At 42.0% G+C, this 13,753-nt stretch overlaps 2 long non-coding RNA genes across 7 annotated transcripts in view; one reads left to right on the plus strand and one right to left on the minus strand.

Annotated features, from left to right (window-relative positions):
• Positions 1 to 6,993: 6,993 nt before the first annotated feature.
• Positions 6,994 to 13,405, minus strand: LOC116280567 (uncharacterized). The gene is made up of 3 exons (XR_012072808.1): positions 13,009 to 13,405; positions 12,545 to 12,657; positions 6,994 to 7,460 (listed from the first exon to the last, which is right to left on the minus strand). It is a non-coding gene; the product is annotated as an uncharacterized lncRNA (long non-coding RNA).
• Positions 13,406 to 13,512: 107 nt separating this feature from the next.
• The window catches only part of LOC116280566 (uncharacterized), a 29,718-nt gene continuing 29,477 nt past the window's right edge, over positions 13,513 to 13,753 (plus strand). For all 6 annotated transcript variants that reach the window (XR_012072811.1, XR_012072813.1, XR_012072809.1 and 3 more), the window contains exon 1: positions 13,513 to 13,731. This is a non-coding gene — a long non-coding RNA (uncharacterized lncRNA). The remainder of the gene's footprint in view (positions 13,732 to 13,753) is intronic.

Genomic DNA, 13,753 nt, shown 5'->3' on the forward strand with positions numbered 1-13,753 from the left:
ATTAAGGCACTGCTAGTAAAACTCACGAGACTGTTTCCCAGGTCTTTCATTAAAAGGCAAAGGGAGAATCCACTGTGTACATAATTTCACAACTTCTTTATAAAGACTTCATAAAAACGTGTCCTTAAAATTTGATAACAACATGCAAGTATATTCTCTTTTCCTTATCGTTTTTTGTACTCATTTGTTTCTTCAAATTTAAGATTTCAAGACATCAAACTACTTAAAACTAAAAACATGCACACAAGCTTGCTATGTGTTGGAGACCATTTGCAGGACTCCCTTCATCCTACAACAGTTTGGTAAAATGTTCTCATCATCTTCACCTTAGAGATAAAGAAATTGAGGCCCAGAGACATTAGGCAACTTGTCCAATGTCACACAGGCAGCGGTGGCAGAGGTGCTCCTTTCTGTGCTCCAGTTGGAGACATGGTAGGAAACGAGGTCGGAGGAGTGGCCGGTGGCCAGAATACGTAGGGAGGCCTTGTAGGCACGGTAAGGGTTTTGCTGAGCCGTTTAAATATGATGGGAAGTCACTGAAGGGTTTTAAGGAGAGGGTGACAGGGTCTAAATTTTAAAAAGATCTCTTGGCTGCTCTGCAGAGAATGAAGGGTAGAGGAAATGAGATACTTAGAAGTTATGACAGTGGCACAGTCAAGAGATGATAGGCTTGGACTAGGGTGATGGTGGAGGAGAGTGGTAACAAGGGGCCAGATTTGCTGGCAGATTGAATGTAAGGGTGTGTGTGTGTGTGTGTGTGTGTGTGTGTGTGTGTGTGTGTGTGTGTGTATGTGGCAGGGGTGGAGTCAAAAATGTCTCCACAGCTTTTGGGCTGAGCAGGTGTTTGGGGCTTTCTTTTCATCTTGAGTTCTATTTGGATATGTTAAGTTTGGGAAGTCTAAAAAACATACTAATGGAGATGGTGAGGATGTTGAGTGGGTTGTTGGAATATTCAAAGCTGTCTCCCTTGCTTTCTGCCTCAAGGAGAGGGAGAGCTCCAGGTTTGGGGCAGAATCTCACGACAGAGACTTCAGTCATCTCTCAAGCCCTGAGTTCTGGCCTCACTAACCAGACAGTATGGCTACTGCTCTCCTGCCTCGTTGCCTCCACAGTTCCCATCCTCATGCCCTCTGTGTGCTCCTTACCCAAAACAGGGCTTTGAAAGATGAACAGAAGTTTACCAGAAGAACGAAGAAAGGATGTTTTCAGCAGAGGGAACCACTGTGTAAAGTCAGGGAAGTTTGAAATTGTGTATTGTTTCAGAGATTTAAAAGTAGTTTGTTTTCTTCTTGCCTATGAACTGCATGAGAATGAGTGACAGGAATTTGAATATCAAATAAGATGATTCATTCATTCAAAAATATTTGTGTGCCTGACAAGATCACTTCTCCTGGAGCTTAGATGTGTGTGTGTGTGTGTGTGTGTGTGTGTGTGAATTCTGTGGGAACTGTAAAGTACTGGGTAAAATGCCACATATTTCTAATGTGATAGGATAACAAACAACAAAAGAAAGAAGTTAACTTCAGGAAATGGTTAAGTCATGGTACAGAGGGTGAGGAGATGCAAAATGACTTAAAAGACTGCCTTACTTTTGGGTAGTCAGCACTGGGGTGCATCTGAGCTGAGTCCTGAAGGCCAGCACACTGAGGGAAGGAAGGGAAGAAGCCCCAGGTGGCCCCAAGGAAGAAATGAGCTTGGCGCGTTGAAAAGCAGAAAGAAGGCCAGTGTGGCTGAGTGCAGTGAGCAGGAGAAAGATGGGAGGAGAGAAGGTAAGACAGAAAGCAGGGGCCAAAGTGAGCGGCTTGCAGGTTTCTAGGTGGGAAGGGATGCTGCTGGAGAGTTTTGAGCTAGGATGTAACATGATTTATATTAGATCATTCCACTGTTTAGATAATGAGTTACTGCTGGTACGAGGGCAGTGTGGAGCCCAGGTCTGAATCTATTTCTCTGTACCCTGCCAGGGGTGGATGGGGGCTTGGACTAGGGTGTAAGCTAGTGGCGTTTGAGATGGAGACACGGGGACAGACTTGGTATGAAGGCTGGAGGTAGAACTAAGTGGATCGGCTGATAGACGAGATGCGGGTGGGGGTAAAGGACTTGAGCATCAGTCCTAGGTTTCTGGTTTGAGCAACTGGGTGAATGGGTGGAGCCATTTGCTGGTATAGGAGGACTGGGGATGTAACACTGGGGAGGGGGGACAGGGAATCAAGATCTTCTCTTGGGTCCGTTCAGTTTGAGTTGCTTATTTCCAGTTTCACGTGTCAGTTGGCTATAGGAATCTGGAGTTCAGAGGAGTTGTCCAGCTTGGAGATGTCAATTTAATGGTTATCAGCTCATAGATGATATAAGCACAAATTCTGTGGGAACTGTAAAATATGAGGAAAAAGTCACATTTCTGTTGTGGCAGGAAACACTGGCTGGCGTGCTTTAGCGGCCATTCCTTTTCTCACCCTTCAGGTAGCAGTGAGGGCATGCCAAGCCCCCAGCCTTCAGAGTGAGGTTTTTACGTCAGGAATGCAAAAATGAGTGCAGGAATGCGAGGACCAAAGACAGGGACGCTGTAGACAGGATGCCAAGGAGAGTGTCGTCTCCTAATGCCTCTGTCCAGAATCTACTACAGAAACTTCGTACTGCGGGATTTCCTCTAATTGAGTAGGACTCAATTTCTGCTGCTGGGTGGAACGGAGCTTGAGATAGAATTTAAATATGTATACATATGTATACAAAGAGAGCAAGCAAGTACGTAAAATATATTACATTTGCATAATAGCTAACCTTCCTTCGGTACTCAAGTATATGCCAAGTGAGGTGCTTCCCTGTATGAGCTCATTTCATCTTCATGATAATCTCTGAGATAGGAATAAAATCTCCATTTTATAAATGAGGGCTCTGAGGCAACCAGAGAAAGATAGTTACATGTTTTTTCATGTGGGTCTGTGCCCTGTGAAATTCCGATCTGCAAATTCACATGTTTTGTTTCCTCAGCCACCTGGGAGAGAGTAATTCTTGCTTACCCTAGAATGCTGGAACAGGCTACCTTACTAGCGTAACAGAAGTTTCCACTGCATGTGAAATAGAAACTACTGCAGTTTTAAAATGTCAGGGCAATTTATGCCTTAGCTTTTATTCATCCAGTTTTTAAAAACTATGAGGCCTGGCTCTGGGTGTCTCCCATTTCCTGGCTGCCCTGGGCGGGAAACACCGATGGCGCATGCTTGGTGGAAGACTCAGCATGACCTTGACCTTGACACGTGCTGGCAACTCCAGGTCCAGACCATTTCGACATCTTTTTGAAGAAGATGGACTTGCAGTGTCTCCCTGGTGAGCAGAAATGTGTATATATGGAACACCAACTGTTCTTATAGATTTAAAGCATAGAGTTCCTTCCAGGGTCTGTTTAAGCCTGTAATGATTCAGTGATGTGGTCTCTCCTAACACGTGAAAACAGGCAATTTTACACTTCGGAGTTAGGTATTCCTTGAGTTCCTGCATTATCGGTAGGCTTGGATCCTGTCTGCTCAAAGATGTAACACTATGCACGTCGTATCCTCCCAGGAAAATGCCGGTCACGTTGGGCGCTGGGCTGCGTCACAGGCCTGGAGACCTCATCATGGAAACCAGCCTCTTGGGCCTAAAAGCACCAGCTGTTGAAACACACATGTACCACTTATCCACGTGGAACAAATCAAACACCCAGACAGAAATAAGGCTCCTTGGGACAGAACTGTCTGAAGGGTACTGCTTCCGTCAAATATTTCCATAGCTTTTGCCTATAATTTCCAATCTGTTCTTGATTTTGTTTTTGAATTCTGGTTCATCTATAAAGTGGAGCCCTCAGTTCTGCCACCAAGTGGCTAAGAATTCTGTAGCATCCTTCTGCTCCTCAGCTGCTCTCTGCTCCAGAAGCTAAGACAAACTTGCACGTGGAGGGCTGGGTGACACTGCCCTCCTCTTCTTCCACTCACAAATGGGCTCCTGCAGCGACTCCCCGCGGGGGAGTGGACCTGAGACACAGCGCAGGCCTCTGCTGCTTCACCTCCCCCTGCTCACCGCCTCCTCTGCGTCTCCCAGACAGCTGGCCCCACAAAGGACATTTCTAGTAGTATTGGTATTGTAACAAACTTTTGTTAAACAAAACAAAACAAAACAAAACAAAACAAAACAAAACAGGTTACCTTTTTAAGGCTTTTTGTTTTTGCAGTGTGCCAGGGCAAAGACTGACGGTGCAGGTGAGTCCTCTCCACGGTCCCTTCCTTGGAAACAAGCCGGGTAACGGTGAAGTGAGAGGAGATGAAGGAAGAAAGAGTCGGGGGAAGACAGACAAGCCAGACTAAGGTCAGACTGGGGGGGTGGGTTCTGGTGTAAGAGTAGTCAGTTGCAGGGCTTGACAGAATTAGAAGGAAACAGGCTTTCTGGAAATGTTGTGTTGAATTACAGATTTCAATAACATTCTTCAAGAGACATAAAGATTGGAATACATACTAACATTATTTTTGGTTACCAGATTCTATTTCTTAATGCCGCTAGGTACATGGATCTGTGGGAACTGGAATCTGTCGTTACACAGATTGGGTCACTCAGGACCAGAACATTTATTTGGATTCTAGTGTGCTTTGTTAGCGGGACAGCCAGTCCTGCTCCGTGGGAGGAAGCTGTCTGCTGTTGGCACTTTCAGCTCAAGTCCCCTCTCCATCTTGGGGTCACCTGCCTGGGATTCCAGGACTCTGCCCTCTGCTGCACTGACATATCCCAGTTCAGAGGACCACGAAAATGTTTTATCTTTTAAAGTCAGAAGAAAAAAATATAAACCAGCTTGGATTATATTTTTGTACCAATGCAGTCCTGAAATACAATTTAAAATATTTTCTTTTTTATGGAGGAAGGAGGTCACAAAGGCAAAAGTCCCCCAAACAGGCCCCATCCTACAACACCTCCCCAGACACAGGGCCCACGATGACTGGGGCAGATTGAATTCAGGAATGAAATATTTGCAACATTGCTTGCCCACAGACCTAAGTCAAACGCTTCAGCTTTGTTTTCAGTAAAATTGGTGCAGTAAAATTTTATCAGCCTAATTCCTCTGTTGCTCAATTGTCTGGACTTCAGGCAGCCTCTTCAAACCTTAGACATTAACATAACTAATTATCTCACACTCACATTCCCAGCTACTCATTTCACTGGGTCACTCTCATTTTCACAGACTTCTATGTGGCTAAATGTTATTCCTGACACCTTTGGATTCAACTAAATTTAACCCCAATAAAAGCTTTATTGTGGTGTGGGTTTTCATCCCTGTGAGCGGTCCTCACATGGGACACCAGTTATGGGTTCTGTTCATCATGGGTTTTGTCCAGCAAAAGTCCCACCGCGGAAGAACGAAATTACTCAAGACTTTATCAGGTCAAGAGAATGAGAGGGAGCTGGAGACTGGCTCCTCCAGCTCCTCCAGAGCTCTAGTATTTATTGAGAATAGTCAAACAAAGAATCAAAATGAAATACATCATAGGAGTGAGTAAGGGGCGTGGTATATACGTGCAAGGATGCAGGTCAGCAGTTTCAGTTTGTGGAAAAACAGAACCATTATAATCTTGATTTATACTTAGAGAGGTTACAGTATTGATAGTACAAATGGTTATTTTAAGCCTCAAACAATCATGAGCAAGGTTACAGTGTTCCAAACAATTGATAATGAAAACCCAGACCACCACAGAGTCTCCATACAATGATCAGAAATCAATCTAAGCGTGTGAAGCAGCCCGGATGTTCCCAGCTAAGGGCTAAGTCACAGTCTTCTGTGAGCAAGAGCAGCCTACACCGTCCACCTGCGCCTGATGAGCGAAGCATGTCCTGTGGGTTAGGGCAGGGGACGAGTTAGGGTTTTCCATAAGCACAAGCAGCCCTGAACCTATGACCTCGAACTAAGCAAAGCAAGCAAAGCATGTCTCTGCTTTTTACGGCAAGGGGACAGTTTGCAGCAGATTCCTGCTAGCAAAGCAGCTTCAAGGCAACTGAGCTAAGTTCCATAGAAAAGGTGGTGACTGGTAACGAGAGTTCAGTCTTTTGTGCTTTTGGACATTTTGCTTTGAAGTAGCCGGATACTGACAAAGGCAGAAAGCATTGGTTTTGATTACACATTTCTTATGTGTTTACATAAAGGTGAGAATACATAAAGATGAGAATCATTTGGTAAAAGCAATTATTACAATATCAAAGTTTGTTAACCCAAGTTCACTCCCACACTGTGGTCATGTGGCCTCCTGCGGTTTGGATGCTACTCGAGCACGCGGAGCACCCAGACAACCGTGAGGCTTTCTGGGACCCGATTCAGCAAAGGGGTCTTTCTGTTTGGTAGTGCTCACCATAACCTGGACTCTAACAGCAGGCTGAAAGCCCCCCGAATGGACTTTCCATTTCCATTCTAGTCCCTCAAACTCATTTCCACACTGCAGCTGGAAGGGCCTATTGAAAACACAGTCTTGAGTATGTCAATACCAACTGTGTGTGTCTAAAACCTTCAGTGAACTGCCCTGTATTTGGAAGAAGGCAAAGATGCTAACATGGCCCTGCCCCTGAGGTTCTCCATCCCACTGACATGCTCCCTGTGCAGGTCTGGGCCCACACCCCTCATTCCCCACTCCAGAGTCTTTAAGCCCACTGTTCCCTGGCACCACGTGCTACAGCTCTTGCCCTGGTAATGTCTCCTTATCCTCAGGGCAAAGCATTGCTGCTGTTCTCTCACAAAGCTCTCTGACCTCCAGGTCTCAAAGTCCCTGATATCATCTTCACCGACCACTTCGTATTTCTTCTGAGCTCTTACCAAATCTCACAATGACATTTGTGTGATTACTTGGTTAATGTCAGGCTCTCCTATTGGATCATCAACTCCACGTGGGCAGAGTCTGTCTTTTCCACCATGTCTCCAATGTCTAGCACAAAGCCTGGTTCACTTATGACTTCATAAAGATAAAAGACAAAAAAGAATGACTGAATCTATACCGTAATGAACTTTATACTGAAGAGTTTAGAGTGGGTCTGCTATTGTCCTTCCTCACTAAAAAACTGATAAAAAGCCTATGCAGTGTGGCTCAGAGAATAATCTATGTTCTTTCTAGACGCTCTTCTGGGTGATCCATGCTGTTCTTGTCCTGCTAGGAGCCCCACTATTTCAGGGCTCTTAGTGCTCATCACAGAAGGTTCGTTACTTTTGCTTATACATTTGCTCAAAGAAAAGTCTTTAAGTACAAAATCCCTTTCAGTGATTTCTACTGAAACTTAGCCTCTCTTCAATTTGCTTCACAACTTTCTGGATGGCTGTTTCATTTTTTAAAGAAAAGGACTTCATGATGCTGTGGCTTTGTTTAACTTGAGCTTCCTGTATCTGTGTTATCTTTGGTAGCTTCATTCTCTCTGCAGGACCAGGATTGTCTCTGTGACTGTGCAGTGGTGAGGGCACCGGCATTCTGGAATAACAGTGAAAGTTCATTTTTATTCAGTGCTTACTATGTGCCAGCTACTGTTCTAAGCATTAGCTCATTTAATCCTCAAACCAAACTAATGAGGCAAGGACTATTATAATCCCCATTTACAGATCAGAAAAACGGAGGCAGGATAGTTAAGAAACTTGCCCACTGTTGTACTTCAGTAAGTAGTACAGCTGGGATCTAAACCCAGGCAGCCTGGATCAGGCATCCTGACTGGTCACTGCTGAGCATCTGGGCCTCTCTAAGGACTTGGGAAAGCCATGACACTTCTGGGCAGGTTCATTAATAAAACCCCTCATTGAAAGAAATAATTTGAGAGTGGCTCAGAGAACCCATCTCCCCTCCTGCTCCCATGATGACTGTGGTATTGTAAATAGACAGTGGGTATATGGCATTGTCTTCTGGCTGAGAAATAACTGCTACTTTCACCAGTCATCCTTTCTCAAGTGGGAGCAGCTGCTTTCTGGTCAGCAAGAAGAGAACTGGCATACTTATATGGGCTGTAAAGAAGTTAGACGTTTAGAAGCTGCTGACCCTTCGTGTTTATCATATAGCACAGTACTGGTCATAACAGGAACTTAAAAATGACTGTGGGATGAAGAAAACAGTATGAGCGTGATGAGTTCCTCAGTTTGGGTTCCTTACTCATTTTCTATGTTGAAATTCACTCCTCCAATTTGATGGAAGACATAGAAATATTAAATCCACCTGAGAAGCTAAAAGATCAAGGAATGATGCAGGAAAAAGATTATTGTCTTAACACTTAAACCACTGGAGCAGATCAAGTGAGACATTTCTTGCTAGGCTTCAAAGTGCCATCACAACCAAGCAGCAGCTGGATTTTCTCAGAGGATTGTCTTTCCTGCACATGACTCTGCCTCGCTGTATCATTCTGCTCTCCTAACACTATCTGGCATCATGTACCCTAGTCAACAGTCCAAACCTCCGGCCATGCTAGTTAAGTGACAAACTCAGCCCTTTGCTCTCTTCAGCCACTTGGGTCCTTGCACGCCATCTTCTTATTTGTGCCTTGTTCTCATTATTTTTCTTTGCTCTTTAATGCTGTGTCTCACGTTTATTTTCCCTGCTACCCCTCAACGCCCCATTTTGTTTTCATTTCACTTTCTACTCATTTTCCCTTTAAACAATCATCAGTGATCACAATGCAATCAAATTGGAAATTAATGATAAAACGATAAACAAAAGACATCTAACCACAGAAAAAATTTAAAATAAAATTCTCAATACTTAGGTTCAAAGAAAGAATAAAAAGAGAAAATAGAGGCATAAAAATAAATGACAATAAAAAGGTTAGAAGTTAAAACCTATGAGCTGCAACTTAAATTATATTCGGGGGGAAGTTTTATAACTTCAACTGCTTTATTTTTAACCTAGAATGATTGAAAATAAAAGATCTAAACTTTCAACCCAAGAAGGCGGAAAAAGAAAAATCAAGAAAAAGCAGGAATAGATACATAACAAAGATAAAAGCAGAAAAATTATTCAGAAAATAGGAAAAGGGTAGAATTGATAGCTAAAACCAAAATCTTTTTTGGGTGGAAATCTAATAATTAAAAATCTAACAAGCTTGCTTAAAAAAATGAGAAAAATTCAAATAGAATAAGGAATAAAAACTAGGATATAACCATTATGTTCAAATTCAGGCCTATAAATTTGCATTGCTTATACTACCAAAAGTTTAGGATAAACAAACTTCAATGTAATAGAACAAATGCACTTCAGTGGAGAAACAGTTGACTATGATACATAGAGAAGACTTCTCTCCCCACCCTCCCTGTCTCCAACCCCCTTACTTAGGCCCATTCTCCACAGATTTTGCTACAGTCTTCTCTGATGGTGTCATTGTCTCCTTAACAGCCTCAACAGCTCTTTCATCATAGATAATCCAACAAATCTTCCACTGGAAACTCTTAACCACTTGGCAATCAGTTTAAGAATGTTACTCCCAAGGGGTTTATATGTGTGTATGTTCATGAAGTACTAGACAGTCTCTGTCCTCAAAAAACTGACAGCTAGATCTAATGAATGACTCAGTAAAAATTACAGAGCAAAGTTTTATTAAGCAGCTGGAGGCAAACCTGCAAGGCTGCTGTGAGGCTTAAGGTGGGTGGAGAATGTGAAAGGCCTTGGATGCTGGACGGAGACCTGCAAATACTGGTTATTGTTACCATTGCTGTGATTTTCACTGTTACATTTCCAAGGTCGCACATACATGACCTGCACTGTGTGTAAACTTTGACTCCCTGCTTTCAAACTCCTGCGTAGCCTGTCACCCTTTTCATCCTTTAAATGAACTTCATACAGGCTGCTCTGGGAGTTGATGAAAATGACAGATACAGGAGCGGGCACTCCAATAGAAAAAGGTGAAAGGGAACGAGCGGGAATTCAAACAGGGTTTATTGAGTTGAACGGATTTACGGCGATGCCATATGCAAAATTATCTTGTCTGTATATAGCATAAAAATTGTACAAAAAGAAGCTTGATATTACATATTATCCAATATTTGAATGTTTATATTAGAATACTTCGGACTGGACAATTTTAAAATATGCTTTGGGTACTAAAAATATTGAGTGTTTACGCCTTTTGAACCTAACCTGTAAGTATATTGGCTGAAATTATTTGGCCATTCACACACTACATTTAACACAGTAGATCTATTTTTTAGTGGTAAATACAATCAATCTTCATTTTGAGCACACACATAGGGAAAAAAATTCAATGAATAGAGTTAGGCTAAACATTATTTTGCTGAAGTTAAGGTGGCAAATGTTTCCATAGGTTTCTATGGAATTATTTTCATAGCTCTCCAAAAATCATCTTAGGAGGTGACTTTGCTTTATCCAACAATTTATTGAGTGAATTAATAATTCTTTGATAATGAGAGCCTTAGAAAGTTAAGTGAGTTGCCAACAAACTTGTGCATTAAAATAAACAAGTATTTGCTTTTATAGTCACCATGGATTATTACTCGTTATACTGCAGTATTTAATACAGACTAATGATAAAAGCTCAATAAAAATAACGTTTAAGTAAGAAACTTCACAAAAAATAAGCAAACAACCATAAAATCCTTCCTGCTCTTGCATTTTTCCTAAGAATAGTAACATTATTTGTAGGCTTTCATTTTCTCTATAAAAATCAGCATGGAAGTTTGGCACACAATTGAAGAAATGTATTGATTATATTGAATTAAGCACCGTATTTTTGTTGAAGCTTTAAGAACATAATTGCTTATACATATAACTGGAGACTACATTATATTTTAAAAATATGTAAGTGTGGTAAATTTTATAAATGTTAAGTATGAAAATTTAAGAGGGCCCTAATTTTTAAATATATTTTAAAGATGTTTATTCTAATGACCTGTCAAGTGTTTAAATTATTCAGAAAATCAACTTGTTCCCAGACCCCAAACATCAGACAATAGCATTCAGAATCGGTTCATGGAATCTAAAAGAAAAATTCAGAAGACAATGAGTATGATTTAAAAATAGTAAAAAATTTTAAAACTACTCACTATAATTAACTAGCAGCAAAACAGTTTCTTTTTTAAACATTTACTGTATCTACTACCTACAGCTATCTATCTACTATAATCTTTTTTAAACATGTAATCTATCCACTCCTCAAAAATTATTTGTTTAACTTTTGTATAATTCATTGTTTCTGTGGATAAACTGAAAGGATTTCTAATTCGTTGACATACCCAGCAGAGACTAAATGTACACAATGTTTACTCTAGCCAAAGAGAGACTTATTGGGTTTTTTTTTCTCTCAATATAGCAGTAAACAAAAGGAATCAACGTGTCAAATCATGACAAATATACTTATTTTAAAATGTTCTTCTATGTTTAGTCTTCTATTTTGGACATTTTGACATTAGTATTTTATATGTGCTTTCTTCTATTAGCATGAGAAAAAGTGCAACCAGTTCAGAAGCTAAAATTCTTGCGTGTAAGTGGGAAGTAGGCTTTTATCAAAATTGAAAAAAAGAAAAAAAATATGAAGTGTAGAGATTATTCTTTAGGTGCATCATATTTATGCATATTTATGCATAATAATTATTTTAAAATAGTACACAGAACAAAGGACTAGCCTCATAAAATCTAGTGTTTTTTCCTCCCCATGTGAGCTTGTTCCCAAGTTAGAATTGAGGTTTTGTTTTGTTTTTCCTGTAAAGAAATCTAAAATAAAGTAAAAGCAAACTCATACTAGCACTAAATTATCTAAAGTTTAAAAAGGTCATCTTTTCAGTTTACAAAAAAACCAAAAAAGTATGCAGTTTTTAAAAACAAGTACTCACTGGAATGATGGAGAAACTGAGGACGGATTTAGTATGTAGTAAGAGCAAAAGGCTAAACGCGCCAAGTAAATCAGAATTTACAGTTAGGCTACCAAAGTCTTCCTTTAGCAATCAGTTATCTAAATAAACGAAAACTTATCCAAGGATAATTAGAATTCACTAATATTTGGTAGGGTCAAAATTTATCTAAAAAGTGAATTTGTATTTATTGCACAGAACAAAATTTCCCAGTTTTTTTCAGTACTTGTCTGTTATGACAAACCAAAGCACAAGATGACATCTTCAAACATAATTAGTTTAAAAGACATTTTCTTGGCTTTAAATCTTTTCTTTATACATGCAAAGCAGCACGATAAGGAAAAGTCATACAGAGAGGGCCATTATTAGTCACCTTAGCTTAGTTCAGTTGGGTCCTTAACTTTAAAGCAGGCATAACAAGTCTGCAGAGTTCCAGCTGATGGGACCCTCTGCTTTCTGCGTTCTGTAGCTCATGATCACTTGTAGTTTTCTTTTCTGGTGATAAATACAGGAAGTTACAGCAGACAAAGATCAGAATTTTGCTGTTCAAGTTCAACATCTGCCACTATGGAAAGAAAGTGACCATCATCTGAATACTTGGTTCCTCAAGGCTGTAAGCACACAGATTCGCCACATGGATCATCCAGTCTCGAGCTAAAAAAATAATGCTGACAATTTAAGTGACAAATTAGCTCAGTGTACACCAGCTGTACTCACCATCCTGGGCTGCTCCACCTACACCTCAGGCTATTCCCTTCGAATTCTTCTTTACTGATTTCCTAGGTCCAGTTCACCATCTGGTTTTGTCCAGAGCATAGCAAGCCAGCACTCTGAAAACAAGGACAGCCCTTCTAAAATAGTGAAAGTGTTTGTTTGCCCAGCATTCTCAGGGAGGCCAGACTAATAGTGATAAAATCCTCACGTGAACGCTGACACATTTTTATCCTTGCTGTTTCAAGGGAGGAAACAACTTTCCTACACTTGGGAAACCAGGTATCTGCTTCAATTAAACCCTTTCACCTGCGCCAAGCAGGCACTAGTCGAAGAAATACCCATTTCTTAAAAGCAGAATATACACCCATTTGCACTTGCATTGTTAAAACACTGATGAATTGTACAGTGAGATTTACTCTGAGTTTTTGAAAAGTTCAGCATGCGGGTTTAAGAAACATCAAGGTTACCTCCAGCTATTTAAGGCACTTGTTTTTACAGAACGGATTCCTTCAGCCCTTGTCAGCTAGTTTTCAGTTTGTTTCCTACCAAGATGCTTTTCAAGAACCACTGAATCTACTGCAGAAAACAGCCAGACTGGCCTACACATGTTTTGCTTCAATTCTCTTTGTTCCAGAGCACAAAGATAAACGCCACCACTGTCGCCTTGTGGTCCTGGGTCCTCAAGACGCGCGAGTGCACGCTTTATAAGGATGTCTCGGAGAGATAACTGAGGATGGCTGCTGCTGGCGAGGTTATTGTCCCCTAGTTCCTGCGAGAGCGGTACTGGCCGGGCTGGCTAGTAGGGTCCGAATAATGACCCTCCCGGCGCCGCGGGGTCAGCGACCCAACCGCCGCGGCCTCTGCGCGCCCCGCGGGGCGGACGTTGGCGTGCGTGGCCCGGCCCGCGCGCGTGCGCATCGCTACCCCAACCCAGCCCTCCCCCGCCCCCACCCCGGCCCCGGAGACCCCCGGCTCCGTCGCCGGGGGCTCCCCACCTCCCCAGGCCGGGTGGAAGGGCAGGGCCATGCTGTCGCTTGACCTTTATCTGCAAAAGCGAAGCGTTCGTGCCCCGCGGGAAGCGAGAAGTGTCTGTTGAGCCGGTAACGTTCGTCTGCACTCGCCGCCGCGAGGCGCTTAGCGTCTCCGCGGGACCCTCGCCAGGCCTTTGCGGGCCTACGTTTACTGGCGAGGTGAGTGGGCACCGGGAGAGGC

The sequence above is a fragment of the Vicugna pacos genome, chromosome 5, assembly GCF_048564905.1.
Source record: "Vicugna pacos chromosome 5, VicPac4, whole genome shotgun sequence".
NCBI lineage: Eukaryota > Metazoa > Chordata > Mammalia > Artiodactyla > Camelidae > Vicugna > Vicugna pacos.